We start from the raw sequence: 26,319 nt of genomic DNA on the forward strand, positions 1-26,319 counted from the left end.
ACTGTAGAACGGGGATTTAAAATCTAAAATTTCCATGATATTCAGGCATTGTAGAATTATGCTCCATGCCACTAAAACTTTATTGACAAAGACAAGAAGTGGGCCAGAGTTGGAGAGCCCATTAGTTTGAACCCAGGCAGTCGTTAAAAAGGTTATCTACATCCTAGAGTTTTAAACAATGGGTCTGGCTAAACTCTCAGGGGCAAGACTAGGAGTCGGGCCCTTAGAGTAGGGAGCAGAATTTCACCTCTCCTCAATAAGCATTGGGACCAGTATTGCTCCCATTCCCAAATGGCCAGGCTGGCGGGTCTCAATATGTGCTCCACAGAGAGATAACATAGGCATTTTGCCAGAAAAATGTTTTCTGGACTAGCCTTGGATTCAGTAGTAGAACTCTTTCTATGACTGCAGGACTTCTCCGGACTTTTAATGTCCTGAGGAACATTCTTAATCTTGTCTTTCAAACTAATTGGACATTTATGTATAATCCTTAGCTGTGCAGAGAGCGGGGGGGTGGGAGGTGTGTGGAGGGTTGTGCAGGGGAAGGTGTGACTTCAGGTTTGAACTGATTTCCATTTCAACAGCTGGGTGAGCTGGCTGAAGCCGTCAGATTTATTGAGCTGTTGCTATTGTCCCGTTTTGTTTTGCTGTTGTTGTCTCAATGGCCTTCTGAGTTTCCTAGTAGTGATTACGAAGAAAACTCCTAAACTGAATCAAAACATCAGTGAAAAAGCAAAAACAAAGAACCGAATCCCCACCAGCACAATTCAGACCCTCTTGGCTAGGGTTGGTTTTCCACAGGCTGTGTTTATTTCAAAATGCACCTGCTTCCTTTTTTTCTCTCTCATTTCCCAAGTGCCACTGAGAATCCCTCCTTCTTGTCCAGGGACCCAAAAAGACCCCGTGGGGCAGGACCCACACTGGTCTTGGGCAGCACATTCCCAGCAGAGCCTCCAGCCCTGTGGCCCCCTGCCCTCATTCCAGGATGAAGGACCCTTCCTGTCTTCCCCTCCACTCAGGTATGTGCCAGGTCCTGAAACCAGGTTTTAGTGAAAGCCTTCTGTGGCTTCTCCCTCATCCAGGGAACCTCGGTCTTTCAGATGAGATCCTTTGTGGGCAGAGTGACCCCTTTCTTATTTGGGAATAGTCCACAGGGGGACACTGGCCCAACAGTGGGGCTCTTGTATTTCCTGCCCAGAGATCACAAACCCCTCTTTCCCCCTCAGATGTGAGAGATTGGTTCTAATCCTTCCAACTCCACAGTCTTGTCTCTCCAGCCCCGACTTGCAGAAGAAACCAGAGAGAGCTTCCAGGCCTCTTCTTGACACAGGTAGGGGAGGTGAATACTGCTTTCTCTTCCCACAGTGAGCCAGGCAGAAGAAAGGGACCAGTGAGGGCCAGACAGGGGTGAATTCAAACCCCAGCCTTGGTCCCCGCCAGCTGTGTGACCCGATGCAACTCATCCAACCTCTCTGAGCCTTGGTGTCCCCATTTGTAAACCAAGGACAAGAGCAGACCTGGCCCCAGGGGGGTTGTTGTAGGGAAAGTGAGTCAGTGCCTGTGCCCAATGAAGGGGCCTCCAGGCGGGGCCTGGCTGCTCATCAGGGAACTTGCTGCCTGTCCATCCCGGGGAGGCTGTGCCAGATCAGAGGGAAGCTCGGCAAGCCACTTGAAAGGGACCTTGACTCATTTTGTGGTAACCGAATGTGCCGTTCAGGAAGTGCTTCGCGAGAGCAAACTGGGCTCCAGCCACCCCCTTTGCCCCCCTGCCCTCTGCACAGAATTCATGGTGCCACGACGTGGCTCCTGGCAGCCTCCCCGTCGGATACCAGCCTGGTGCACATCGGCCGCAAGGGCAGGGAGACCCAAGCATGTGTGCCGGTGGCCCATGAAAGGCGGCCGGGTGTGGGGGACTGTGGCTTGGTGGACACACTGTCCAACCACCTGGGTTCAGATTTCACTCCGTCCCTGAGGCCAGGTGCTCAGCTCTCTGAGCCTCTTTTCCTCACCTGTACCCAGCCTCCCCTTGGGGGAGGCCGGCACTGAGCTCTTGACAGGCCCTGTCTCCTCACAGACAGCTCTACAGGCAAGTACTAAACTTCTCACCATTTAAGGATGGGGAAACTGAGGCACCCAGAGGTTTTGAAATGCTGGAGCACATGAAAGGGGAGTCCTGGAACTGGGGTTTGAACCCAGGGCATTGTCTTCCAGAACCCGCCTCCTACCCACTCGCCTCTGCAGCCCTTCCCACAGCAGGTCCCAGTGCTTCCTAATGGGAGTGGAAGAGCAGCCAGTGTCCACTGGCCGCACGGGGGATGTCGCGAGTGTGGAAGGGAAGGTGATGTGTGCGGCCTCTTCAAGCCCTCTGCCGCGTCACTGGCAGGCGAGGGAGTGGTTTTGAGTGTAAGGGAACCTCAGAGCCCAGGGTAGGGCTCCTCTGGCTCCCCATGGGATGTCCCCCAAGCGTTGGCCTGGTACACCTGGCCCAGTCCAGTGCTCCCTCTTGAACCCTCCAACCCCCCAGAGCCTCCCACTGAATGATCCACGTGCAGTGGCGGTAGGAGCCCGTGGGCACTTGGTGCAGAAGCTGGGGGTAGCCTGGGGATGAGGCAGGGGCTGAATGGGGCAGGGGAGGCCCTGGAGGAGGAGGCCGCCCTGGTTATCAGCCCCATCCCCCACTCCCTCTGCCAGGCTCCACACACGGGCCACACAGTGGGGTGGGGAATGAAGTGACAGGAAAGTGAGCACAGCCCTCTGACACAGCGGCCCAGAACTGCTGAGCTGGCTCATAGGTCCTGAGACCTGCCCGGCAGGCCCCAAGGAGAGAAAACACTGTGGGCTGAGCCATCCCCTGCTGGGAAATCAGGGCTGGTCCCAGTTCCTCATTCATGGCAACACGCCCCCATTCCCAAGGCAGCGAGAAGCCTGGAGTTGCCCAACTCAGGGGAAGCAGGAGGCCCCGGGTCCCGCACGCCCTCACATCCCCAGCACTAGCCACCAGGGCTGGTCCGTCTGGCCTCCAAGGTCGATCGGTGACCCAGTCCCTGCGTCGCGGAGCCCACGTGTTGAGGAGGAAGCTGCCATTCTGATGGCCCAGAAACATCTGTTCCCCATTCGTCATTGTCAAGCTCTGATGTCCTCTGGGACTCTGTTTGAAGGACAGTTTTTACTGTTGTAACCAAAAAAGCAAAAGGAAGCAAACAATTACAGACCTCTTTATTTCGGGACTTTTTTTCTGTGTCAGTAGAAAGCCATTTCAGTAAATAGGAGCTTTGCCCAAATTACCTGTCCCCACAAGGAGGGACTGGAGCGTCTCCCCTCCCCCTCTCCACACCCCACCGTGCTGAGAAATGTCAAGGTAAATACACTGGGGCTGAGGCTGGAACAAAATGAGCCAGCAGGAAACATTTGGTTCTCACCTGGGTTTGTTTGTACGTCTCTTGAAATGCCCCTGTGACCCAGCCTCGTGTCCCCGACGCTCTGTGCCTGGAGTACAGGGGCAACTCTGAGGGATCAGTGGCCCTCTTCCCCTGCTGAGCCTTCTCAGCTCCTCCTCTGATCTGGAGGTTGCCCCTATGTGCGGGTTCAGACCATCCATACGCTCTTTCCAACTCCTGGGCACCGCGGAGTTTCCCACTGTGCCCGGCGAGTGGGTGCCCGCCTCCACTCCAGCTGTCGGGGCTCGCTGCCATTCTGGGAGCCTATTAAGCTGGCCCAGGATCCAGAAGGGTCATAGAATGTCCTACCTGGTGGAGGCCGAGGGCAGCTGAGTTGGCCCACTTGGAGTTACTGAAGGATCACAGCTTGTCCCAGTGTTCTGCTGAATCCTGGAGGACCCAGTGTTTCCTTGCGGAGAATTTTCGGGAGGTATTCCTGGAAGGGAGGCAGAAGTCTGGGTTCCTGGGATGTGACAGGTCAGCCCTTGGTCCCTCTCCTCATTCCTGCCTTTCCCCTGCAATGTGTTCTTGTTTCTTAGGGCTGCAGGAACACCCTTGGTAAGCTTGAAACAGTACAAATGTATTCTCTGCCCGCTCTGGAGGCCAGAAGCCTGAAATCAGTGTCTCTGGGCTCAAGTCCAAGAGCGGTTCTTCTGGGAGGCTCTGGGGCAGATTGGACTGTTCCAGCTTCCCGAGGTCACTGGGGTATTTTGGCGTGTGGCCTCTTTCTTTGTCTTAAAGTGCATCACTCTGACATCAGGCTCCATCATCCAGGGCCTTCTCTCCTTCGACCTTGCCTCACTCTACAAGGACCCTAATAATTACACTTAGGGTCCATTCCGATGATCCAGGGTGAGCTCCCCCTCTCCAGATCCATCATTTCATCACATCACATCACATCACATCACATCACATCACAGTCCCTTTGGCTGCAGAGGGTAACAGAGTTTCTAGGAATTAGCCCACCGCTATTTTGAGGATGCCATTACTCAACATAGCACAGAAGGTTGTGGTGAAGACCCACAAGCATCCTCCTGTATTTCTGCAGAGTCCTCTGTAAGGCCTGGCAGCAAAGGAACAGTGAAGCCTTGGGGAGAGAGCTGTGGTGTATTTGGGGCCACTCGGCACTTTTTCCCATCTCTGCAACCCCCAGCTTCCCCGGGGGCAGCACTCCTTCCCTCCATTGTGTGACACCTTGGGGAGGGGTGGGCAGGAGCCGGGGGTGCAAGCTCTTCCCTTCCTGTCTGGGAGGTGGACGCACCACTGAGCTCTGTGGTTGGGGTGCCATTGCCTGAGACTTGAAATCTCACATTGTTGTTCAGCCCAGCAGTGACCCCCTGGCCACGTTACTCCTGATTTGTGCCCATTTCTGCCATTCCTCCCTCCCTAACCAGGTGCCCCAGCCTTTTCCAGGAGTCCGTGAACTGCCATTCTCTTGGGCCCTTTGGGAGGGAGTTCGCAGATGCAAATTCTGGCGCTTGTGCTCAGATCTGTGACTCTGGGATTGTCTGCTGTGTCCAACTAATGGAAGGACTGGGGATTCTTTTTTTTTTTTTAGTGCCATCTTACAAATGGGCTAGTGTTTTGTTAATCCAGTCCTGGCATCAAGGTCCTGGCTTCTGTCACTGAGGGGTGTGCCTAGAGTCCACGGGGGGAAGGGGCCGTGATAGAGAATGGTGTTGGGTTCACTAGTCTCTGCCCCTGGTTCTCCACTGTGCAACAGCAGACTCTGCTCTGACATGAGATGGCTTTGTGATTGCCAGAGCCCTGATGGGTTCAGGACACACCATCCCAAAATACTTGCTTCACATCCTGTGTATTTTAAGTTGATGGGGTTTGAGAAAATGGAAGGTGACTCAGACCTCCTTCCCCACTTGCCTTCGTCCCTGAAACTGGTCATAAAACACTCATGGGAGAGGTGCACCGTCCACACCCAGAGGAAAGGCACATCCGAACCTCCGGAGACAAAGAGATGCCAGGAAGATTCCTACAAACATGCCTTGCTGCATATGGCCCCGTCCACAGCGCTTGCCTCAGACTCCTCAACTCTTCATCAAACCTCAAATAAAATACTCAGGTCGAATGGTGCCTTTGGTTCTTCATTTCCTTATGAAGGCCCCCGTGTCATGTGGAACTTAGATCCCACCAGTTGGTGTGTTTTTTTTCCTGTTAATTTGTCTTTTCATTTAATGTTCAGACACAGCCAAGGAGCCCAACGTGGTTGAGGGAAAAAGAATGTTTCCTCCCCTGCGACCCTACAGTTGTTCAGGAAGCTTCCACTTACAAAGCTGTTTGCAAGGCAGGGAGGGGATGAAACTGGGCCTGCCAGTTAGCATGGCAGCCGGTGGCAGCCAGAGCCTCGGTAAAGGCCGGAGCAGCTTCTGTTTCACCTCTGAAGCTCCTCCGCATGTAATGCAAAGTTGTTGAATGAAAGAATGTATGAATGAATGACTGCCAGGGTCTGCACCGTCATTCCCACTGCTGACCTGACAAGCCCACCTAGAGCTGTGGTTGCACCTCAGCGATGGGCCCCTGAACCCAGCAGAAGAGCGGGGAGCATGACCCCTCTTCTCCTTTCTGTCATTCTGTTCCACCTCGCCAGGACTCATGGTGTCCAAACACAAAACAAAAACTCCACTTCCCAAACTGGGCTTCTCCTTGAACCTAAGAGGGCTCAGAAGAGTATCGTGAACGTTGATGCCATATAATTTTAAAGCATGTTGGAATTACATTGCTCTAAATAAAACAACAGCAGATAAAAGACAAAAGACTTTTTATCATCAGAACTGATAGCTATGTAAATTTATGCATAACTCATAGGTGTTTTTTAAAAAAAAACTTTCTGAACTCTGGATCCTCTTGGGAACTACAATGGTATCATTGAACAGGAGATACCAACAAGAGCCAAGACAGACAGACAGGTTGTAGCCCAAATCCAAGGACACTTGGTGGGGAGGGGCGGAGGGGGGCAGTTAATAACAAAGAGAACACAATGCCTGGAGAACAGGCTGCAGAGAGGACACAGAGGAAGGTATCAGCCCCAGGAAGCCACTCCAGCAGAAGGCCCTGGGACAGGAGGCAGCCCTGCAAGGAGGGTGAGCCTCTATCCTACAACTCTTGGGTTACCTGTGCGGTGACCAAAGCATCATTTGCATGAAACTGAGAAATATCTTGAGATGTGGGACTCCCAGTGTTAAAGCTAAGATAGTACCAAGCAAACAAGGATGGTTGGTCACTCAAGTTCCAACCTGTCTCTAGAATTTTCTAGTGATGAAAGAATCTCAATCCTCTGAGGCACTGAGATGCACCTCTCATCCACAGGTGAAGCTTGGGGTACAGAGGATGCAGGGAAAGATCACCCCACCCTTCCCTCCTAGAGCAGAAGCCAGGGCTCTTCCAAGACTTTGGACTCTGAAGTGGAAGGTGAACACTTGAACACCTTTAGGATTTCATGGGACCTCTAAGATTTCATTTCAACAATTGATTTTTAATATTTGACAAAATGCAGACCTGTTTCTTAAGAGTTAGTACTGAGTCAGTGTGGAAAATGTTCTTTCTCTAGAAGAGAAACTGCGCTGGAGTTCATTTGAATTTTAAAGGGACAAAAGTTCATGTTAAGCTAACACAGCTCAGTGAGGCCTATTGTAGCATGTTCTATGACCTAGATCATCTAGAAATATAAGAATAGCTCAACCACATGTCAGAAGTGCGAAAATACATAACTTTCATCCTGTTTAAAAAATATCTAAGCTCATCTTAAAATAAAGGCCCCTTTCCTATTGGTAGCAAGAAAATATTTCCTTCTACCCACCAGAGATTTCTCAATTTCATACTGCTTTATAAAACTTAGACTCCATGTGGTCTAAGTGTCTGATGTTGTCCTCGGTTTCTCTTCCCCTCTTCCTTTTCCAAGACATGGGCCACATGCCGGAAGTGGATCTTTGCTCCATGGCGTTCAGAGAGAAGGCTCTAGCCCCACGAGGAAGCAGAGTTCCTCCCTCCTGGTCTTCAGGGGTCCCTCTCTGGCCTCACCATGTCCCCGTAGCCACGGCATCTGTTTGGGAGGACTCTCAGCCCATCTTCATCATGGTCCCTGCACTAAGGTCTGCTGTAACTGGTGTCCATCCTCCGATTGGCTGAGAAGTAACTAACCAGACGGTTATATCATACTTTATGTATCCCTTCACCTGTTGATGGCCACTTGGCTTGTTTCCAGTTTTGGAGTATCATGAATACAGCTGGAAAGATCATGCACAAGTCGTTTTGTGGACAAACGTGTTTTCTCTGGAGAACTACATAGGAGAAATATGGCCAGGTCATGCTGTAAGTGAATATTGAATTTATAAATTGCTGCCAAATACTTTTTCTAGGTGATGGCAGGGTCCCGCCAACAATGTATGAGAGTTGGAGTTGCTTCACGTCTCTGCTGACATTTGGTGTGGTCAGTCCTGGTAAAAATGTTAAGCATTCTAGTGCATGAGAAATGATGTCTCATTGTGCTTTTAAATTTACATTTCTTTAATAACTAATTATGTGGAGCACCTCTGCCTGTGCTTATTGGCCATTTGTAAAGTGTCCATTCTTGTCCTTAGTCTACTTTTTTTTTAAAATTTTTTATTTTTTATAAACATGTATTTTTATCCCCAGGGGTACAGGTCTGTGAATCAGCACTCACCAAACCACATACCCTCCCCAATGTCCATAACCCCACCCCCCTTCTCTCCACCCCCCTCCCCCCAGCAACCCTCAGTTTGTTTTGTAAGATTAAGAATCACTTATGGTTTGTCTCCCTCCCAATCCCATCTTGTTTCATTGATTCTTCTCCTACCCACTTAAGCCCCCATGTTGCATCACCACTTCCTCATATCTGGGAAATCATATGATAGTTGTCTTTCTCTGCTTGACTTATTTCGCTAAGCATGATACGCTCTAGTTCCATCCATGTTGTCGCAAATGGCAAGATTTCATTTCTTTTGATGGCTGCATAGTATTCCATTGTGTATATATACCACATCTTCTTGATCCATTCATCTGTTGATGGACATCTAGGTTCTTTCCATAGTTTGGCTATTGTGGACATTGCTGCTATAAACATTCGGGTGCACATGCCCCTTTGGATCACTACGTTTATATCTTTAGGGTAAATACCCAGTAGTGCAATTGCTGGGTCATAGGGCAGTTCTATTTTCAACATTTTGAGGAACCTCCATGCTGTTTTCCAGAGTGGCTGCACCAGCTTGCATTCCCACCAACAGTGTAGGAGGGTTCCCTTTTCTCCACATCCTCGCCAGCATCTGTCATTTCCTGACTTGTTGATTTTAGCCGTTCTGACTGGTGTGAGGTGATATCTCATTGTGGTTTTGATTTGTATTTCCCTGATGCCGAGTGATATGGAGCACTTTTTCATGTGTCTGTTGGCCATCTGGATGTCTTCTTTGCAGAAATGTCTGTTCATGTCCTCTGCCCATTTCTTGATTGGATTATTTGTTCTTTGGGTGTTGAGTTTGCTAAGTTCTTTATAGATTTTGGACACTAGTCCTTTATCTGATATGTCGTTTGCAAATATCTTCTCCCATTCTGTCAGTTGTCTTATGATTTTGTTAACTGTTTCCTTTGCTGTGCAAAAGCTTTTGATCTTGATGAAATCCCAATAGTTCATTTTTGCCCTTGCTTCCCTTGCCTTTGGCGATGTTCCTAGGAAGATGTTGCTGCGGTTGAGGTCGAAGAGGTTGCTGCCTGTGTTCTCCTCAAGGATTTTGATGGATTTCTTTCTCACATTGAGGTCCTTCATCCATTTTGAGTCTATTTTTGTGTGTGGTGTAAGGAAATGGTCCAATTTCCTTTTTCTGCATGTGGCTGTCCAATTTTCCCAACACCATTTATTGAAGAGGCTGTCTTTTTTCCATTGGATATTCTTTCCTGCTTTGTCGAAGATTAGTTGACCATAGAGTTGAGGGTCTATTTCTGGGCTCTCTATTCTGTTCCATTGATCTATGTGTCTGTTTTTGTGCCAGTACTATGCTGTCTTGATGATGACAGTTTTGTAATAGAGCTTGAAGTCCGGAATTGTAATGCCACCAACTTTGGCTTTCTTTTTCAATATCCCTTTGGCTATTCGAGGTCTTTTCTGGTTCCATATAAATTTTAGAATTATTTGTTCCATTTCTTTGAAAAAGATGGATGGTACTTTGATAGGAATTGCATTAAATGTGTAGATTGCTTTAGGTAGCATAGACATTTTCACAATATTTATTCTTCCAATCCAGGAGCATGGAACATTTTTCCATTTCTTTGTGTCTTCCTCAATTTCTTTCATGAGTACTTTATAGTTTTCTGAATATAGATTCTGTGCCTCTTTGGTTAGGTTTATTCCTAGGTATCTTATGGTTTGGGGTGCAATTGTAAATGGGATTGACTCCTTAATTTCTCTTTCTTCTGTCTTGTTGTTGGTGTAGAGAAATGCAACTGATTTCTGTGCATTGATTTTATATCCTGACACTTTACTGAATTCCTGTACAAGTTCTAGCAGTTTTGGAGTGGAGTCTTTTGGGTTTTCCACATATAGTATCATATCATCTGCAAAGAGTGATAATTTGACTTCTTCTTTGCCGATTTGGATGCCTTTAATTTCCTTTTGTTGTCTGATTGCTGAGGCTAGGACTTCTAGTACTATGTTGAATAGCAGTGGTGATAATGGACATCCCTGCCGTGTTCCTGACCTTAGCGGAAAAGCTTTCAGTTTTTCTCCATTGAGAACGATATTTGCGGTGGGTTTTTCATAGATGGCTTTGATGATATTGAGGTATGTGCCCTCTACCCCTACACTTTGAAGAGTTTTGATCAGGAAGGGATGCTGTACTTTGTCAAATGCTTTTTCAGCATCTATTGAGAGTATCATATGGTTCTTGTTCTTTCTTTTATTGATGTGTTGTATCACATTGACTGATTTGCGGATGTTGAACCAACCTTGTAGCCCTGGAATAAATCCCACTTGGTCGTGGTGAATAATCCTTTTAATGTACTGTTGAATCCTATTGGCTAGTATTTTGGTGAGAATTTTCGCATCTGTGTTCATCAAGGATATTGGTCTATAGCTCTCTTATTTGGTGGGATCCTTGTCTGGTTTTGGGATCAAGGTGATGCTGGCCTCATAAAATGAGTTTGGAAGTTTTCCTTCCATTGCTGTTTTTTGGAACAGTTTCAGGAGAATAGGAATTAGTTCTTCTTTAAATGTTTGGTAGAATTCCCCCGGGAAGATGTCTGGCCCTGGGCTTTTGTTTGTTTGGAGATTTTTAATGACTGTTTCAATCTCCTTACTGGTTATGGGTCTGTTCAGGCTTTCTACTTCTTCCTGGTTCAGTTGTGGTAGTTTATATGTTTCTAGGAATGCATCCATTTCTTCCAGATTGTCAAATTTGTTGGCGTAGAGTTGCTCATAGTATGTTCTTATACTAGTTTGTATTTCTTTGGTGTTAGTTGTGAACTCTCCTCTTTCATTCATGATTTTATTTATTTGGGTCCTTTCTCTTTTCTTTTTGATAAGTCTGGCCAGGGGTTTATCAATTTTATTAATTCTTTCAAAGAACCAGCTCCTAGTTTCGTTGATTTGCTCTATTGTCTTTTTGGTTTCTATTTCATTGATTTCTGCTCTGATCTTTATGATTTCTCTTCTCCTGCTGGGCTTAGGGTTTCTTTCTTGTTCTTTCTCCAGCTCCTTTAGGTGTAGGGTTAGGTTGTGTACCTGAGACCTTTCTTGTTTCTTGAGGAAGGCTTGTACTGCTATATATTTTCCTCTCAGGACTGCCTTTGTTGTGTCCCACAGATTTTGAACCGTTGTATTTTCATTATCATTTGTTTCCATGATTTTCTTCAATTCTTCTTTAATTTCCCAGTTGACCCATTCATTCTTTAGAAGGATGCTGTTTAGTCTCCATGTATTTGGGTTCTTTCCAAACTTCCTCTTGTGGTTGAGTTCTAGCTTCAGAGCACTGTGGTCTGAAAATATGCAGGGAGTGATCCCAATCTTTTGATACCGGTTGAGTCCTGATTTAGGACCGAGGATGTGATCTATTCTGGAGAATGTTCCATGTGCACTAGAGAAGAATGTGTATTCTGTTGCTTTGGGATGAAATGGTCTGAATATATCTGTGATGTCCATCTGGTCCAGTGTGTCGTTTAAGGCCTTTATTTCCTTGCTGATCTCTTGCTTGGATGATCTGTCCATTTCAGTGAGGGGAGTGTTAAAGTCCCCTACTATTATTGTATTATTGTTGATGTGTTTCTTTGATTTTGTTATTAATTGGTTTATATAGTTGGCTGCTCCCACGTTGGGGGCATAGATATTTAAAATTGTTAGATCTTCTTGTTGGACAGACCCTTTGAGTATGATATAGTGTCCTTCCTCATCTCTTATTATAGTCTTTGGCTTAAAATCTAATTGATCTGATATAAGGATTGCCACTCCTGCTTTCTTCTGATGTCCATTAGCATGGTAAATTCTTTTCCACCCCCTCACTTTAAATCTGGAGGTGTCTTCAGGCTTAAAATGAGTTTCTTGGAGGCAACATACAGATGGGTTTTGTTTTTTTATCCATTCTGATACCCTGTGTCTTTTGATTGGGGCATTTAGCCCATTAACATTTAGGGTAACTATTGAGAGATATGAATTTAGTGCCATTGTATTGCCTGTAAGGTGACTGTTACTGTATATTGTCTCTGTTCCTTACTGATGTACCACTTGTAGGCTCTCTCTTTGCTTAGAGGACCCCTTTCAATATTTCCTGTAGAGCTGGTTTGGTGTTTGCAAATTCTTTCAGTTTTCATTTGTCCTGGAAGCTTATAATCTCTCCTTCTATTTTCAATGATAGCCTAGCTGGATATAGTATTCTTGGCTGCATGTTTTTCTCGTTTAGTGCTCTGAAAATATCATGCCAGCTCTTTCTGGCCTGCCAGGTCTCTGTGGATAAGTCAGCTGCCAATCTAATATTTTTACCATTGTATGTTACAGACTTCTTTTCCCGGGCTGCTTTCGGGATTTTCTCTTTGTCACTGAGACTTGTAAATTTTACTATTAGGTGACAGGGTGTGGACCTATTCTTATTGATTTTGAGGGGCGTTCTCTGAACCTCCTGAATTTTGATGCTCGTTCCCTTTGCCATATTGGGGAAATTCTTCCCAATAATTCTCTCCAGTATACCTTCTCCTCCCCTCTCTCTTTCTTCTTCTTCTGGAATCCCAATTATTCCAATGTTGTTTCGTCTTATGGTGTCACTTATCTCTCGAATTCTCCCCTCGTGGTCCAGTAGCTGTTTGTCCCTCTTTTGCTCAGCTTCTTTATTCTCTATCATTTGGTCTTCTATATCACTAATTCTTTCTTCTGCTTCATTTATCCTAGCAGTGAGAGCCTCCATTTTTTATTGCACCTCATTGATAGCATTTTTGATTTCAACTTGGTTAGATTTTAGTTCTTTTATTTCTCCAGAAAGGGCTTTTGTATCTCCTGAGAGGGTTTCTCTAATATCTTCCATGCCTTTTTCGAGCCCAGCTAGAACCTTGAGAATTGTCATTCTGAACTCTAGATCTGACATATTACCAATGTCTGTATTGATTAGGTCCCTAGCCTTCGGTACTGCCTCTTGTTCTTTTTTTTGTGGTGAATTTTTCCGCCTTGTCATTTTGTCCAGATAAGAGTATATGAAGGAGCAAGTAAAATACTAAAAGGGTGGCAACAACCCCAGGACAATAATCTTTAACCAAAACCGAAGAGATCCCAAATCGTGAGGGGGGAGAAAGGGGATAAAAAGAGGTTCAAAAAGAAAGAAAGAGAAAAAAAGAAAAAGAAAAAAAAGAAAAGAAAAGAATTTAAAAAAAGAAAACAAAGAAAAATATAAAAAGGAAAAAATATATATATTAGATAAACTAGTTTAAAAAACGTTAAAAAAGAAAAGGGTAAAAGTTAAAAAAAGTTTTAGCAGAAGAAGAGAAAAAAATGAAAAATAAAAAAATTAAATTAACTGCAAGACTAAAAAAATCACAGGGAAAAAAGAAAAAAAAAAAAGAAAATCACAGGGAGAAAGCCATGAATTCCGTGCTTTGTTTTCTCCTCCTCTGGAATTCTGCTGCACTCCTTGGTATTGAAACCGCACTCCTTGGTAGGTGAACTTGGTCTTGGCTGGATTTCTTGTTGATCTTCTGGGGGAGGGGCCTGGTGTAGTGATTCTCAAGTGTCTTTGCCCCACGCGGAATTGCACTGCCCTTACCAGGGGCCGGGCTGAGTAATCCGCTTGGGTTTGCTTTCAGGAGCTTTTGTTCCCTGAGCGCTTTCCGTAGAGTTCCGGAGGACGGGAATACAAATGGCGGCCTCCTGGTCTCCAGCCCGGAGGAGCCGAGAGCCCCGGGCCCCACTACTCAGTGTGTCCAAGAGAACAGCGCCAAGTTACTCCCGTCTGCCTGACCTCTGGCTGCGCTCTGAGCTCACCGAGCCTGCGACCGGTTCAAGGTAACCCCGAGCTGGGAGCTTACTGTCGGCTCTGTCTCTGTAGCCGGCTTTCCCATTCCAATACCCGCAAGCTCTGCGACACTCAGACACCCCCCATCCTTCTGTGATCCTGCAGGACCTGAGGCTACGCTGACCCCGTGTGGGCTTCACCCCGGTTTAGCCTCTGGAGCGATGTCCCTCAGCGGAACAGACTTTTAAAAGTCCTGATTTTGTGCGCCGTTGCTCCACCACTTGCCGGGAGTTGGCCCCTCCCCCCGGGGTCTGTCTTCCCGTCGCTTGGGATTCACCTCTCCGCCAGTCCTACCTTTCAGAAAGTGGTTGTTTTCTGTTTCCAGAATTGCTGTTCTTCTCTTCGATCTGCCGATGGATTTACAGGTGTTTGCAATCTTTAGATAAGCTATCTAGCTGATCTCCTGCTAGCTGATGTAGTCTCAGCCTGCTACTTCTCCGCCATCTTGACTCCTCCTCCTTAGCCTACTTTTAATATCGGACTGGATGTCTTTTATTATGGAGATATAGGAATGCTTTATATATTCTGGATACAAGATCCTGTGCCAGACAGATAGGTTGTGAATGTTTTCTGCCAGCTTCTGGCTTGTCTCATTTTCATTTTCATTTCCTTTCCTTCAAAGAAAAGAATTTTATGAAGACCAATTTAACATTTTTAAAATGTTACAAAGAGGGCTTTTCATGTCCTATGAAGTCTTTGCCTACCCCCTAGACTGCAAAGACCTATGTTTTCTTGCACAGGATTCATAATTGTAGGGTTTTACTTTAAAGTTTACAGTTGATAAACCTACATGTGTGTGGCTAATTTTTTACTTGAAGATTTTCTAGATATTTTATTGTTGATTTCTACTATCCATAGGGTGAGAGATACACTCAGCATGCATGATGTCATATAAACTACAGGCAAAAACAATTGGCAGTTATCTTTTAGGGAAATTACAACAGAACAAAGAAAGCAGTCTTCATTTTGCCCACATATTTGCCATTTGGGATATCTTCTTTCCATCTTGAAGGCACAAGTGTCCGTCTGATGTCATTTCTCTTCACCCTGAATAACTTCCTTTCACATTTCCTGCAGAAGAATGCTCTCATCTTCCTTTAACTGACAATGTCTATGTCACCTTTATTTTTGAAGAATGTATTTTACTGGTTGCAGAATTTCAGCATTTGTCATTCCATTATCTTATCTCATAATTTCTCATTGCTTCTGAGAAAAATCAGGTATGATTCATTACATTGGTCTCTTATTATCTGTGATATTTTCCTTTCTGGCTGCTCTGGGTTTTTCTCTTTATTTTTAAATTGTTCAACTATGATGTGCTTGTCTGGGGGTTTTTGTGATTTGGGGGTTTATATGTTAATGTTCTTTTATCAAATTTAGGACATTTAGGACCTTTTCAGCTATGTTTTTTCAAATATTTTTTTCTGCCCACTCTCTCCCTCTTTCCTTTCTGAGATTTATTTTAGAATGTTCACTATTGTACCAAATGTAACTGAAGTGCTTTCATTTTTAAAAAATCTTTTTCACCCTGTGTTCTTAAGATTGGTTAGTTTACATTGGCCTGTCTTCTAGTTCACTGACCCTTTCTTCTGTTGCCTCCAACTCAATGTGAGGCCTATCTGCTAAATTTTTCATTTCTGAGTCTTGTCATTTCTAGAACTCCTACTTGATTCACCTATTCACTTATTTTGGCAATATTTTCCTTTAAGTCTTCAAACATATTTATAATAGCTACTATGAAGTTTTTCTCTGCTACCTCCAACATATGGGTTCCTGTGAGTGTTTCTATTGAATGATTTCTTTCCTTGAGTATGGGTCACATTTTTCCATTTCTTTGCATGACTAGGAATTTTTTTTTAAATATTTTATTTATTTAATTGACAGAGATCACAACTAGGCAAGCAAATAGAGAAGCAAGCCCCCTGCTGAGCAGAGACCCCCCCCCCCCCAATGTGGGGCTCCATCCCACGATCCTGGGACCATGACCTGAGCCAAAGGCAGAGGTTTTAACCCACTGAGCCACCCAGGCACCCCATGACTAGGAATTTTTTATTTGTATACTGGTCTGTGCAGATGATAGATTTAGAGATTCTGTATTCTGTTGTCTTCCTTTGACAACAGCAGGCAGTTATTTCTGACCTATCCCCTTGACATTTTAGAAGCTTGCTTTTATACTTTTTAGGATGGGTCTGTTTTGATTTTTCTTTAGTCTGAGGGATGATCTTTAATCCTGAGACATCACCTCTGCTCCAAAATAGGATCCCCCTGCCCCCAGCCCAGGATTTCAATGGAATGTCCAAGGTGTTTATGAAATCTGTCCTGGAAAAAGTGACATGATTCAAACTCCAAACTGTCTCTCATTAAATAGTTAGCAGCTGAAATCTCTGCTCATGTTTTTAAACTTTCGCTCCTTTCAGAATTTACCCCCTCCATTTCCCTCCACTCTGGTAGCCACGAACCCTGTCCTCTGACACCTCAAGCAATAAGCTTTCTGTCTAGCTGTCTGAAGAAAGCTCTCAGCAGATTTCCCTCAGTGTGGTTCCTTCTTTCAAAGGTCAAAATCTCTACAGTTTCTGCCTATTTCTGGTTGCTCTTCAATTCTTCAAAATAGTTGGTTTTTAAATATTTTGTTCAGAGTTTATCATTGTTATCTGCAGGAAGGTTGGCCCAGTAGGACTTACTCCACCATTGTCAGAATGAGAATTTCCTCTATACATATTTTAAGGTTTTTAAACATATTGCAAAATTGACCCCCACAAAAATTGTGCCAAGTTACATTCTCACTGGCAATAGATGAGAGTCCTTGATAGTCTTCCCATTTGGCAGCCAGAATTTTTAAGCTAAATATCATGGAATGCCAGAACCTTAGAGACTGCCAGAGACAGTAATTGCCATTTAAGGTCCCTGGATCCCAAACAATTCATGAAGGTCGTAATGGGTTGAAGGCAATTTCTAGAAGTTATAGGCACTATTTCCAAATATAAAATATACAAGTACCCATAACTAAAACCTTAAACACCATTACTTTTAGAGTTACAACATATTTTTCATGGAGACATTGGTTTCTTTTGCTAGTCAGGACTTCAGCTTGAGAGTTAAGCATGTTTTGGTCCAACCCAAATTGGCAAAATACTTTATTATTGATAAGTGAAGAGTGGCTTTTAGGACATAACAACCTTGGGGAGAAATTTAATCAGAGGAAATATCAGTGGCCCTGGGCCCTGGGAACAGTGATGGGAGTTTCTTGCAGATAAATTTATTCTTCATCATTGGATCTATCTTTGTTCATACAGCTTTGTCTGTGATAGTGTTTGCCCCTTTATTGACTGAGGCCCAACGAGATGAAAGAGCTTGCCTGGATTCACACAGACTTACTCCCACTGTGGGTACAGAGATCAAAACCCAAGATCAGACTTTGTTCCAAACACGGTAGCATATTTTAACTGTAAGAGTGATTCTGATATCTACCGTGGTTCAGAGAGAAAAATATAAAAGAGTAAATGTTGAGAAGAGTATTTTAGAGAACTATCGTGGGAGCATGTTAACGATTGGGTGGATAGCCATGTTCTTTGAAGTGCCTATGATTTCCATGTCATTAACTTTCAGAGGCAAGTAAGAACCAATCATGATTTTAGCCAAATGCAAACCCATTGTCTCTTGCCAGGTTTTCCTTTACTTGTCTATGATGTTAGCTTCTTATATTTTGATGCTGTATTTGGATTCGTGTGTGCAGGTTCATATCTCCTCAATTTCCAAAGGCAAACCCTCCCCACCTTTTGTAATCACATAGACATAACCAGAGTACAGCAAACACATAGACTGCTTTCCTTTTATAACTTCTCTAACACCCATGCCCTTGTTACGTATTCCTCAGTATATATTTTCTGTAGCAAAACTTAGGTTTATTCCACCACATTTTTTCCAGAAAGGTCAGTGTTCTCATTTGACGCAGTGATCATGACACCATGGAGACTTTTTAGCCTTATTGTTTCAAAGGGACTTAGATCGACGTTTAATTACCTCCACCTAGAAACAGTTGTTGCCTTTATGTGTGTGAGGTTGAGTGTGTGAGTGTGCAAGGTCACATGTGTGTGTTCATTAGGTTAGCTACATAAGAGTGAAAGTGACTGTATGAGCTGGCCTTGTATCGCCTCTCCCTCCCCTCTGACATTTCATTTCTAATTGTGCTCTAAAGGTTGACCAGCTGAATCGGGCATGCCCAACTACAGTCTGCATGAAGCTTGTCTCAGGAAGCCAGGACACATTTCAGATTTGCTCAGACTCATGTCGGAGGTCTGGGATTGGGATGACCTACTCATTTAGGAGGCAAGGCAGTTGCCACATGGAAAGGAGAAGCCAGTCAACCCTTGGGGAGTGCAGGGCCCTCAAACCCCCAGGGTAGTCCATAGGCTTTTCTCCCTTCTCTGGAGCAAACCCTTTCCCACTGGTTTGCAGCTAGGGCAGCACCATAGCAAAGAGGGAAGACCCCAAGGGCCCCCCATTCTGACAGCACAACCAGGATTCATGTGCAAAAAGACACCAGGAATGGTGCTGTGACAGGTTACAAAGAGTGGCGGGGAACAACCCTGCAGAGACTGGCTGCAGGAGGAGGCAGCAGGAGAGGCTCTCCAGAAGAGGGGCTGGAAGGGGAGGTTCGGCCATCTTTGACGGAAGGCCCAACACACAGCACGCTCTGCGGGGAGGAGACACTGCCAGGCCAGGGTCCCCTCCAGTTATGCCTGGCTAATCCTGGGGGCGGGGCCAGGCTGAGATAAACACAGAACACGGCTTCTTGCAGATAAGATGTGAAAAGGGGTCTGTTCCTCCTCCAGGCCCTGCAGCACTCTTAGCAAAGCTAGATGCTTCCAGCTGGGGATTTTAGATCCCATCACTCCCATCTGATTCTCCTTCTTGCCCATTTTTACCATTTTTCTGAAGCCTTACCTGAAGGGAATCTCACTTTTTGCTTCTGCTTTGTCCTTGTCACCATTAGTGACAACTGAAGGAATTCTGTGTGGTGAGAATATGACCATGGGACACCTTAGATGTCAAGCCTGTCCATTTGGATCTGTGGATTGGATTTTCTCTCCTCTCATATGAGCTCTTCAAATAAAAGGATTTGAGAAGCTGAATGCTTTGGACATGTATTGTAGAGATACAGAAATGTATGTGGACTCTGAAGCTGGACCACCAGTGTAACCCTAGCTCCAACAGGTACTAGCTGTGTGACTTTGGGCAAGTTACTTAACCTCTCTGGGCCTCAATTTCTTCGAATGAAGACAATGATAGTACCTCCCTCATAGTGTTGTTATTCAGATTATATTAACTCTTGCGTATGAAATTCTTAAACACATCCTGGCATATAGTAAGTACAATGTAAGTGTGATACATCATTACTTTTATAACTATTTTTTTGCTTCATTTCCTTCTGCTCATTGTACATGCCTAATTTCTAAAAGAGATCTCAATCATTTTATTATTAAGGTAGGAAGAAAGCCTAGCTACCTTCTACCTCTCCCAGCCCTGGCCTATACATACCCTTCACTTTTGCTTTTTCTGAATGGGGCCAATGACACAATTTCTGTCCCCGTGCCCAGCCAGGGGTGTTGAAGCAGAGTAGATGTATTCACTAGACTGTGGTTTGGGCCCCATCCTGTCTTTCAACTTAAAAAGTACCTGTGTAATTTTTTTTTTCATCATCATTAACAATAGTATTCTTTTGTCATAATTTTTTTACAATTAATATATGCACATTGTAAGAAAAAAAATATATATATATACATGCACATTGTAAAAAGCTTCAAGCACAAAAAGCCCCCAACTCTTACCGAAAGCTGATTTCCTTCCCTCAAGGTAACCTCTACTATGAGTTTCCTGAGATCCATCCAGGCTTCTTCTAGAACAGCACATATTTTCCAATGCTTTCTCTGACTTTCCAATAGACACCATTGGTGCAGCTGCGTAAGTGAGTCTGGGTGCACAGGTCTGGGTAAGAATGACCTCTAGGCCAAGGCCATCAGGTCACCGAGGCTGCAGACCCCAGGGCTGGGCCTTTCTTAGCTCAAAGGAATTCAAGAGCCTGGTCAGTGCGTTAACATCTGGACATCAAGGTCATTTTGCCAAGGGCTCAGGCTGACCTTGGAGCATGGTCCTAGAAACCACCCTCAGCCTTTGGTCTGATACTCCAGGCCTGGGGTCTGAACCCGTCCCAGACTCTTCCTATGAGCCTGGCTCTTTGACCTGAGACTTTTTGCAGGAGTTCACCCTTTCCCCTCAAGCTCTATCAAGAATGGGGGTCCCCAGAAGCCCACATAAGATACCAGGGCTGACCCAAGGCAATTCCACCCCACCCACCCTATCTATGTGTCTGGTCTCCCTCATCTCTCCAGGTCACTGGGCTTCTCAGGAGGGACCCTTGCCGGAGCCACTGACGTTGCCCGCTGTCCTGCAGTGCCTCCGATTCTGTGGGCTGCACCCTGCCTGGGAAGACTCCCTCTCCCCCGCCACAGCTTGGGAGAGCTCTCTGTGGCTTCTGTGGGTGATTGCCAGGTGACTGTGTGCCTCCCTACCCACCCTGGCCCTGAGCTCCTCGTTTGAAAAGTGGAGAAAGAGAGGGTTCACCGGCATCTTCTTCAGAGTTCTTTTTATTACCCAGAATCTGTGTCGCTAAACATAGTTTAAATAGTATTTATGGCTATACATGTGCAGTGGTGATCTCATGGCCGTAGCAGGAGCAGGCGTGTGAGTAAATGAGAGCCTGTCCAGCCTCATGGAGCTCATATTTAGTAGAAGGGGTACATTCTAGGAAAGGCTCTGTGGACCTGTCCCTCTCCTACATCACACCTGGTGGAGCTTCCCTCGCCCCCAGTGACAGGTGCCCTATGAGCCCTGTGAGTGGTCGGTGTCAAGGCGTCCCCTGAGCTAACTGCAAGGGAGGCCAAGGATGCTCCCAGCCTCCAACCAGCTGCCACGTTTGGAGAGCTGCGCGCGAAGTCCCCAGAGAAGACTACTCTGTCCAAAAAACTGGAAACAAGGATGCAGTACAGCTATTTTCATTTTGATAGGGGGAAAAAAAAAAGTTGCTCAAAAGCCCTTTATTGTTTTTGGAATGGACCTGGCTTGGCCCTGTCTTAAGGCAAAGCTTACTTCCTGTCTTCGATCTTCAGCATCATACTGACGATACTGACGATGACGATGGAACCAAAAAAAGGAACAGCAACGAGAGTTGTCTCCTTGCAAATCTCAAATGATGTGTGCAGATACCTGAGGCTCACCACTGTCTCAAGAGTGGTCCTTGGGGATCCCCACAGCTACAGGCAGGTCCGTGTCTGTATCTCTAGAAATGCAGGACTAGCCACCACTGTCATGGATTGGAGAAAGGGTAGAGGGTGTCAGCATCAGAACCAGACGTCACCACAAAGTTCACAGAACTTGGACAGGAGCATGGCAAGGCTTACACATTCATGACCTCTGCAGAGAGACCATCCCTATGGGGACAGGCAATCAAACCTTGCTGCTTCTCTTTGGTGGTAAAACCCTGAGGGTTCCCCCACTTCTTTTTTCTTCCAGCCCCCATTTTGTAAACATCTGGTTGCTCCTTTGAGCTACGCAGGAATCTGATGAACAGGATTGCTCTCTCCCTGCTCTGCTCTGTCCTGGGGCTCAGTCATTGTGCACCCCTGGACTGCTTTGGAGGATGATTCTCCCCCGCCTGCCCCATTTTCAATACCCAAGCTTTTCCTATAATTTTTATAATTTTCTTCCTTACAAACTGTGCTTTCCCAAAGACTGGGAAATAAAAACATCAGGAAGAGAAATATGTAAGGTTAGGTAGAAGGATGATGGTCAGTGTTAATCTTTCTGTGTTCTGTATTTCTAAAATTTCTATAATGAACATCTTTTGTGTGTATAATAGGGAAAATGGTCTGATTAAAGGGAGTGGGGAGATGTTGAGGTTGAATATTCTGATCCAATGTTGGTTAAGGATCTGACTTCCCAAAGGTTTGTTAAAAGCCCTCTCTCCCTCCCTGGGGTAACAACCCAGTCCCCCCAGGTCATGGGATTATCTTGTCTGGAGCTCCAGATCTCTGTGGCTCCGACACTGACAGGGCTCTCCTGCTTCGGAGACTTGGCATTTCTCTAGCTCCCCGGAAAGCTGCTGTGTTCCTTGGGGGTCCACGCCCCTGTCCAGCCCACGCCCACGTTCACAGCCTCCTACTGAGTCCAGCCACTTTGCCGCACAGGGCCCATGGTGCCTGCCCCTCTAGGCTTCAGAGACGACAGCCCCAGAGTGGACGGCATGCCTCACCTAAGGCAGCCAGGATGGTTTCTACTGGGCACTTTTTCCGTGTGGTGTGTTTTTCTTTCTTTGGGAGCTCATAAAATTCCCCCGCCTGAACTGGGCCTCTTGGTCTTTAATCTCTAGCCTCTCCTGGAGCTGTCCCTATTTCTTTTTAATTGTGCCTCCTTCTTTTATGGAAGTTTCCTATTGAATTTTTATGACAATATAGAGACGTGGGTAGACTCCAACAAAAATGAAATCTTTATGGAATAGTCATTTCTCTCCCGGAGCGTCCTGACAAATGTTCCTCTGTGGATATATATGTACATATCTGTGTATTGACAGGGAGTGGGGGCAGCCCCTCTCGTCTTGGCTGGGGCTCAGCAGGCTGAGTGGCGGGCCGCTGAGCTGTTATTATTGCTGTGTTAGGACCGCTGGGGGAGTGGTGTGCAGCACGGCGGTGGGGGGTGCGGCGGGGGGTGGGGTGCAGTGTGAGATATGGACGAGGAGATGTAAATCTTCCTCAGGTACAATCCCTTTGCCTTGGTGTCAGCCGAATTAGCACCACTCCGTAATCCCAAGCAATTTGCCTACGTGACTGCCCCTGCGTGGGAAGGGGGGGGGCCCACTCACTTAGTTACCCCTTTTCCAGCACCTTGGCTCCCCAGCCTGGGCTAAGAAGCCTCTGTTCTTGGGCCCCAGGCCATGTATGACTGTCTGAGGTCACTGGCACGCTTCTCTTGGGTGAGCTTCACCAAGTGTGGTCTGGGGATGGCTTGGGATCCACAAATGGCTCTCCAGAGGCCAGGAGCTAGGGTTGCCTTGGCCAGGCATGAGTACTTGTGCCGGGATAGGAAGGAACAATTATCCATTTACAAAGAAGTATTGGGAACCGCCCTCACTAAATGTCTGGCCCAGATCTGGGCACCAGGGTTTTCAAAGTCACGGTCCCTTGTCCTGTTCTGCTGATGTTCTTCAAAAAGGAAACAGGCAAAAACCAAATAAACACATAAATGAACGTGATGATTTTGGATTGTGGCATTTGCCTCAGAGCAAACGGGGGCAGGGGGAGGGCTGCTGAGGGAGAGAAAGTCCCTCCACCGTAGACTATGGTCAGTGAAGGTGCCTGCTAAGACAATACTGGAGACAGGGCAAGAAGATGGGAGGCCAGCATGCTCAGATCAGGGAAGAGCATTCCAGACAGAGAAACCAGCAAGTGCAAAAGCCCTGAGGCCAAACGCACTCCAGTTGTTGAGAAACAGAATGAAGGTCAGTGTGGCTGAGTGGTGTGAGCCAGTGGAGGAGCAAAAAGAGATAAGGCTGGAACAGGTTTGGGGGCTTCGTAAGCCTCCCTAAACTAAGAGCTCTTGGTTCGAGTGCAACGTGAACACTGATTGCAGTTGGGTCTGACAGGAACTGATATTCATTTTAAAGACACCATTTTGACTTCTGTGCAGAGAAATGGACTATAGAATTTTATAAAAACCAAGGTGCCAAGGGTTCAGAACCTCAGAAAGGCAGAACCATGCTTCAACTCTCCAGGGGATTTAGGAGAAGGGACAAAGTGGGAGCGTTGTTTCTTCAGGTTGTTGGCTCAAGAGCTGTTGCCTGAAGCCGCAGGGCCTCCTACATAACTTTTTCCCGGCCTGAGTTGTAAGGAGAACTGAGAAATGATAGCTGTGCTCCCCTCCCTGCAGAGAATCAGCTTTCGGGCAAGAGCAAAGCAGTGTGGATCTTACATGTGAATTTTGTTAAGGAGTAGAGTCTTCTATGTGAGTGTGCCAGGAGGAACAGTCATAAACATCCTAATAAGGAAAGAAATGAACATATTTTAGTGCCCAGCATGTGGCAGTCTCTGCCCCATGTGTTAGGTCCTCTAACTGCCACAGATACCCTGAAAAGTACTGCTAAATGTGAGATCTGAACCAGAGAGGTTAAGTAACTTACTCAACATCACACAGCTAAGAGGCGAACTGGAGTTTGAAGTCAGGGCTGCCTGATTCAAGTGCCCTTATTTCTGTCTTTCACTCTGATGACCTTGGACAATATCCACGTGCTGAGGAGTCATTGGTCTCCCTCTGACAGAAGCTGTCATGGTTTCTTAGAGACACTGGGGACCATGGCAAGGTGAGGCTGGGGCACCCTCAGGAGAACTTGGTGCCTTCAGGATTCCTCTCAGGCCCTTCTAGCCATTGGCCCATGAGTGCAGGGCCTGCCCGAGGCCTGAAGCTTTAAAAACAAACAAACAAACAAAAACAAAAAAACCTTGACTTTGACTTTGAACAAAAAAATTAACTTCAAAATATGAGGAAAAAGCTATAAAACCATAGCTGGCAATTTAAATCAATTAAGGCCAAGAAAAACACAAAATTTTATTTTACCTCCCTTTCTTCCTTCTCCAGCACTCAACCTTGTCTTATGCATCCCCAGGTTTCTGCCTGAAAAACTTCTTGTCCCGTCTCCTGCAGGGCAGATCTCTTGGGAGTGAACACCGTCTGACTTTGTTTGTCTGAGAAAATCTTTACTTCTCCTTCACTTCTTGTGATTAAACTTTTTGCGATCTTTGCAAATTCATAGGTGTGGTAAGACGTTAAGTCAAAGAAATCCTGTGTGCCCTTTGCTCAGTTTCCTTCGAAAGTGACATCTGGCAGAACTGTAGTATAATATCATAGCCAGCATATTGACCCTGATAACTTTTATGTATACTGATTAGTGAGAGAGAGAGAGAGAGAGAGACTGTGTGTGTGCGTGTGTGTGGTGTGTGTGTCTATGTGTGTGTGTGTGCATTTTGTCCTGTGCAGCTTTAGTCAGTGTGTAGATTTGGGTATCCATCACCACAGTCAAGATATGCTTTACTTCTAGGGGGCCTGAGTGGCTCAGTCGGTTAAGACTTTGGCTCTTCATTTTATTCAGGTCATGATCTCAGGGCTCCATGCTCAGCATGGAGTTGGCTTGAGATTCTCTCCCTCCCTCTCTTCCTCTTACTCTAATGCACATGCTCTCTCTCTAAAATAAATAAATAAGGGGTGCCTTAAGCATCTGCTGTGAGCTCAGGTCACGATCCCTGGGTCCTGGGATCGAGCTCTGCATTGGGAATCCCTGCTCAGCGGGAAGCCTTCTTCTCCCTCTCCCACTCCCCCTGCTTGTGTTCCCTCTCTCGCTGTGTCTCTCTCTATGTCAATTAAATAAATAAAAGTAAAATCTTAAAAAAAAAAAATCTTTAAGGAAAAAAAAAAAGATGTGTTTTACTTCTGTGTCTGACAGGATCTCTTGTGTTGTCATTTTATAGCAGTCCATCTGTCGCTCCCACTCTCTCCCCTTCCGTAACTCCCGGCAACCAAAAGTCTGTTCTCTGCTTTCGGAATTTTGTCATTGCAAGAATATTAGCTAAGTGCAATCGTAGGATGTATGCCTTTTTCGCTCAGCATAACTCTCCGGAGACGCATGGAGTCATTCATCCTGTGTATGGAGTCCCAGCATCCCCTTGCTCCCCAGGTTGGACTCCAAGGCAGGAATGTGCCGCCGTGTGTTTGCTTCACCGTTCATCCCTGAAGGACATCTGCGCTGTTCTAGTTTGGAGTGGGGCGATCAGGGAGAAAGTGGTCCAGGAGGGGATGGAAAGGAGTCTGAGAGAGAGGGAGAGGACAAGCCTGTGCAGAGAGTGAGGGCGGAGAGAGGTAGAAGGAGCTGCCTGCTGGAGAGGCCAGCGGCGATGAAGAGAGAACAAAAACATGGGAAGGTTATAAGGTATACGATCACGCCCCCACAGACTGTTATTGCCCTAGAAACTCTATTCTTGGACACACACAAAGTTTCTTGGGCTCCTCTTTTGGGAAGTGGCAGCGTGTCTTGCGGCAGCTCACCCGCAGCTTGTGCACATGTTCACACCGACTCGCTAGGTCTGTGGCCCCCGCGCGGACACTTCTGCACGCATGCGCACACCTGCATATGCAGGGGCCAGTCCTGGTGCCCATGCTCTGAAGGACTCCGTCTCCTCCTCTCCTAATGCAGGGCTGGTCTTGTGTAGGCTGAACAGTAGCTCTGGTCTTCTTAAGGGGTGGGGGGTGAAGGGAGAAAAGCCATTTATTCTTGG

The 26,319-nt window shown here is 46.1% G+C and overlaps 2 long non-coding RNA genes across 3 annotated transcripts in view; both read left to right on the plus strand.

Annotated features, from left to right (window-relative positions):
- Window positions 1-26,319, plus strand: part of LOC116595924 — a 134,075-nt gene that overhangs the window by 75,472 nt on the left and 32,284 nt on the right. The window lies entirely within an intron of this gene.
- LOC116595926 lies at window positions 15-24,502 on the plus strand. Its single transcript, XR_004287919.1, has 3 exons — window positions 15-1,019; window positions 18,939-19,159; window positions 20,335-24,502. It is a non-coding gene; the product is annotated as an uncharacterized LOC116595926 (long non-coding RNA).

The sequence above is a fragment of the Mustela erminea genome, chromosome 7 (genome assembly GCF_009829155.1).
Source record: "Mustela erminea isolate mMusErm1 chromosome 7, mMusErm1.Pri, whole genome shotgun sequence".
Taxonomy (NCBI): domain Eukaryota; kingdom Metazoa; phylum Chordata; class Mammalia; order Carnivora; family Mustelidae; genus Mustela; species Mustela erminea.